Here is a 6004-nt window from a genome sequence, read left to right on the forward strand (position 1 = left end):
TTGTGTCCTAATATAATTGAACAGTTTTTACAATCAAATGAAAACTGTTACTTCCATAAACTAAAATGTGATTGATCGTACAATCAGGGGCCATAATCCAGGAAGTGACGGTCCTATATGCGCCAATATCGAAAGGAATCGAGATATTTCGTTAGTAAACATACATTGTAAGTTTTATCAAAATCGGATAACCAGCGCCTGTCAGACAGGATACGCCCACATTTTCGAGAGATGGATAGAGAACAAGCTAAAAAGAAAGTGATTTTTCCTACAATCAAGGGCCATAATTCAGGAAATTACAATTCGATATGCGCAAAGGAACCGCGATCTTTGTGTTATAAACTTACATTTCAAGTTTCAACAAAATTGGATAAAAATTGTGACCTCCATAGGATCCACAACCTTGATATACCATATTTTTACGCTATTTGAGAACGAAGGGCGGCCATTTTGTCTGTCAGTTTTGGGCCGATTTTCACGAAATTCGAACTCAGCCGTCCTTAGGTGGTAACGGTGATATAATGATACGTTTTTTTTTTTTAAATCGGATAAACATTATGACTTCTATAGGGTCCACAAGCTAAAAACACGATTTTTCGTACAATCAGTGGCCATAATTCAGGAAGTTACGGTCCGATATGCGCGAATATCGACAGGAACCGAGGTTTTGGGGTTATAAACTTAGATTTCAAGTTTCAACAAAATCGGATAAAAATTGTGACCTCTATAGGGTCCACAACCATGATATACCATATTTTTACGCTATTTGAGAACGAACGGCGTCCATTTTGTCTGTCAATTTTGGGCCGATTTTCACGAAATTCGAACTCAACTGTCCTTAGGGTGTAAAGTGATATAATAATACTGGATGTTTGCCATCGGTGTTCAAACAGGCGGTGGTGAGACCACTAATCAAAAAGGAGTCTCTTGATCCCAATATTCTCAAAAACTATAGACCTGTGTCTAACTTGTCATTCCTTTCCAAAATTGTGGAAAGAGCTGTAAATCTCCGTCTTCAATCCCATATCTCGAAATATGAGTTGTTGGATAAGTTTCAGTCTGCTTACAGACCCCACCATGGCACTGAGACCACTGTGTTGAGGGTCCTCAATGACCTACAGTGTGCAGTGGATACAGGGAATGTAGCATCTTTGACTCTTTTGGATTTATCTGCAGCGTTCGACACTGTGGACCATCAGATTCTATACAATAGACTTAAAAACCAGTTTTGGATTTCCGGTACACCGCTTTTATGGATCACGTCATATCTTAGTAATAGACATCAAACAGTTCTACTTGGTGAGGCTAAATCTCTACCGTTTAAACTTGACTGTGGCGTACCCCAAGGCAGTGTTTTAGGACCCATTTTCTTTGTTCTTTATACAACCGCTTTAGGGTCTGTGATCGATGGCTATGATCAGAGGCACTACTCTTACGCCGATGATACTCAACTCATTGGTGTGTCTAGTCCTATGCTAATCAGAAATGCCTTACAAAAAACTACTGACTGTTTGCTGGCAGTTAAACAGTGGATGAAAGCGAACAAACTAAAATTGAACGACGATAAAACAGAGGCTCTTTTAGTAGGTTCATCACAACAACTCAAGTTACTACCTGATCTTAAAATCACCATTGGTAATTCAGAAATAAATTTCTCCAAAAATGTTCGAAACCTTGGAGTGATATTTGATCCTTCTCTGACAATGGACGCTCAGGTTGATATGGTATGCTGTACATGCTACTATCATCTACGCTGTATATGCAACATCAGAAACTATCTCACTGCTGACGCTTGTAAACTGCTTGTGAGATCACTTATTGTATCAAGGATTGTAATAGTTTACTCTATGGAATCCCACAAGCACTTCTAGCCAAGATCCAAAAGGTTCTTAATACTTCAGCCCGAATAGTAACAAGGACACATAAGTTTGATCACATCCAGAATGTGCTGGCTTCTTTACATTGGTTACCTGCTGAGGCGCGAGTCAAATACAAAATACTAACATTAGTGTATAAATGTCGCAATAATGCAGCTCCTCAATACTTATCTGAACTCTTATATGACTACAACCCTATTAGATCACTTGGGTATAGGTCTTTCAGTTCAGCTGGTCCTAGAATATGGAACGAACTTCCACAACAGATCAAGAATCAACAAACTTTTAATCAATTTAAATCCGCACTAAAGACTTTCCTGTTTCAACAGTTTTACCAGTAGAGCCATTACAAAAAGCGTTTTGAGCATGTGTCAACATGGAGAAGACGCTATATAAAACTTCATTATTATTATTATTATTATTAACCTCCTACTGTTCTGCTCCTATACTGGGCTAATGAAGACGGGCATACGCCATACAGTGTGCTATGAGGGAAATTTTGCCCGGGCAGCGGCACTATCGCTTACTCTTATATCGAATTCCAACTTCCAAGGGATCTTTTACGTGTATTCCAATGTATACACGGGAACTCGGTTTTTCGTCTCATCCGAAGCACTAGATAGCTGTCCTTGTCAGGCCCTCCGTCCTGCATCACTGACAAGGGGAAACCACGCCGGAAAATCGGGATGAACTTTTTCGGCCAATGCAGGGATCGAACACCCGACCTCCAGGCTAGCGAGCCAGCGTCTTACCCACTTAGCCACGTGATCCCCTTGATTTAAAGTAGCTAAGTCTCTAACTCATTATCATCCAAAGTCTTCGACATTGAAAACACGAATTATTTGTCAATTTAAATGAACATTGATGTTGTGATCTTACCGGGAAAAGATGGCCTTCTGATATCCAATATTTAAGACAAAATAAACATTTTACCATTGGTACACGAATCGTCTACCATAATGCACTTCAGCGCCATTTGTAACAAGGGACTCGAAGAACGAGACTAGACATATTCCACAAATCATGTCAAACGGTGACGTCATATTCTTGTCTGGGGCGCAATAAATACTATCGGCGTAGATTGGAATAACCAGACACTGGAGATTGTCATTCGATTGAGACTTCTGGTGTATTTCGCGGAACATAACTGATTAGAAATTACAGTAAAAACAGAACCGATTGAATGCAGATCAGTTTACACACATTCCCAATACATTATTATATGCGTTGCGACCCATTTGAGTCGATTTCTAGTTCCCAAATATTAGATATTTATCTCCTTTAAAATGTGTTTTAAAATGCTTTAACATGTTCCAGCATCCATAACTCGAGTGTTCCAAACATAACAATGTATACGCTCTATGTATTCTAGACGTTAAATATAAATAAAGGCGAAGTGTTCGGGAAACAATATTTGTATCTCGATATTATCCTGAATTATAAGCATGTATATCTTTGAACAATAACTGTGTTAAGGAGGCGGGACCCAGAGAAAACCATAATCCCTAATCAATAACAGACCTGATGGCCCAAGACACACACGTTGGGCCACTAGATCGTCCAACTACCCCCCCCCCTCCTCCCCCATAGAAAAAATGAAATAAATCAGAATAAAAACAGTAGAAAAGAGAAAGCGAAGGGGAGTTAACGTCCATATACGACGCAAACAATAACGTATGGTTCAATTTTATTTGAATAATTCGCTTGCGCGTAGGCCTATCTTATTAAGTGGCCATGGTTTCGATCGATTCTCTACTTGCACATGACAATGAGTAATGTCGTCCGTCCTAATCTCGTGGGTTTTCTCAGGGTCCTCCGGTTTCCTCCCACAGCATCGAATCCACGCATACACTTGTATATTGTATGCCGTCCTCAAAGGACACTCCGATACAATAACATTCTTCTTCATACAACGGTACTAGTACTACGTATTGCCGTGGTGTGATTGTCTGATCAAATCTCCAAACAATCAACTCTTTCATTAATAATTCATCATCTTATCAAATCTTACTTTTGTTCCATTCTTCAAAATGCACCTGCATTTGTTTTTTTGTTCTTTTTTTTTTTTGTTCTTTTTTTTTTTTTTGCCAAATATCACATATTGTTATATATGACATGTACATATTTATATTGTATGCTGTCCTCAATGGATGTTTCGATACAATAAAAAAATCTTATCTTATCTTGATAAGATAGGATATAAGTTCAACAATTTATATTTTCCCTGGAATACAATATAGGCTATATAGCTAAAACTGTTCCTGTGTGTGGGGGTTAGCGTGTGCGCGCTGTATCGTAAAGTCTGTTATTGAGTCACCCGGCGTGGTTTCGATTCCCCGGTTGTACGTGACAAGAAGTAGGGTCGCCTGTCCCACCTCGTGGGTTTTCTTCGGGTCCTCCGGTTTCCTCCTACTGCTAAAGACCCCTACGCGCAAGCGAATTATTGAAATAAAATTAAACCATGTGTTAGTCCCGAAATGACCAAGTTTGTGTCGAGTGGACGTTAAACACCATTTCTCTCTTTCGCCTGAGTGTGTTCTTTGAATCTAACTCATATTGCTTATACTCACATGACGAAACTCGACAAATGATCCCAAATTAGCAAAATCGAGATAAGTTTCAGCTTTGAACTGATACTTGCTTGTTCGTTGCTTGGAGATAGCTGTCATCTTGGACAAGCATACATCAAATTAAATATTGAACACTGGTATTGCGGTTGTACAATGTAAAGCTTGGTATATTTGGAACAAGACACCTAGGATAATTTTTCAGAGACAATAATTAATTTAGATCACAAATGACCCTGGATTTTACAGTATTAAGAAATTACTTTAGATGTTATATTTAAAAAAAAATAAATAAGCTGTTTTTTTAAGGGAAATCTCCGCTAAAGCCTAAGCAAAAAATGAAAAAAGTGAAATAGGTTACATTGCAATGATCTCGTTTAATTTTCCGGCTGATGTTTAGTAGAAATGTCGCTCTGCACAGACAAATACGGTATTTTGAAAATGTGGAGGTCGCGGGTTCGCTCCCGGTGTGTTGGCCGAGAAAGTTCATCGGGATGTTTTTGTTTTTCCATCTGCTAGCTTAAAATTTCCTGTCAAATCGTGTAAATCTGATTATTATTACATCAGTAAAACTAAAACGTAGTACACATGTTTGGTATGTCATGTGTTGTTGCGTTAAATCTCAGTTTCTGTGTTTTAGCAAAGTTACCCCAGTTATACACCGAAATGACGCTATATGAGACCATGTAGGGGACTATATTTTTCAAACATTCTCGAGGCCGGGGGAGATACACCCCCCCCCCTCCAGCGCCGAGTTGCTTGTCCCTCGCAGCCCCTGTTGGCGTGCACGTATAAGATCCCGTGACAGTGGGAATTTGACATAAGAGTAGGCCGTTGTGCCACTGTCCTGGCAAAATTTCCCTCGTAGCACACTGGAGCAGAACAGTTATTAGGATCTTCTTTGATTGGCATTTAGTAATTGAACATATTAACAATTGTGTATCCATAAAATTGTACCTTGAGTTATTAGGATGTTTAACCCCATTTCATTTCATTTATTTTGAAAATGAGAACGGAGTGATGTCAAATCAAAATGTAAAACTCAAATGTTGTCTTTTCATTCGCTTTTGTAATTTTTCAGTATTAATTGCAGACAATTTTTTTAATCCCTATCCCGAGAAAAAAAAAATACCCACAAACAATGTGAAATGGGCATTATTTAAATTTTTTAATTCGGCAATAGTGTTGTGTACTGATATATTCTAATTACCCCCCCCCCCCCCCCAAAAAAAAAAAAAAAAACCCACCAAAAACCTCGAAAACTCAAATTTACTTCTAGTTCTATGGAACCGGGCATAGTCTGGCCCTGGGATCTATAGCCTATAGACTATAGGCCAATAATCTAAATCATTTTGGCCCGAACACAATTTAATCTATAATATCCAGAAAATGAAGCTACAGCGCCTCGCCCAAAAAAACAAGGGCCCAATGCCCAAAATTTATTAAGTATCAAATACTAGAGAACCGGTAGTCTGAATTTGCATTAAATCGTAGAGTATGTTTGAATTTTCATTAATCCAAATTACGTCGGTTCTATGTCATTGCCCTGGGAAGCAAGCT

This window comes from Patella vulgata, chromosome 5, assembly GCF_932274485.2.
Source record: "Patella vulgata chromosome 5, xgPatVulg1.2, whole genome shotgun sequence".
In the NCBI taxonomy this organism is placed as follows: Eukaryota; Metazoa; Mollusca; class Gastropoda; family Patellidae; genus Patella; species Patella vulgata.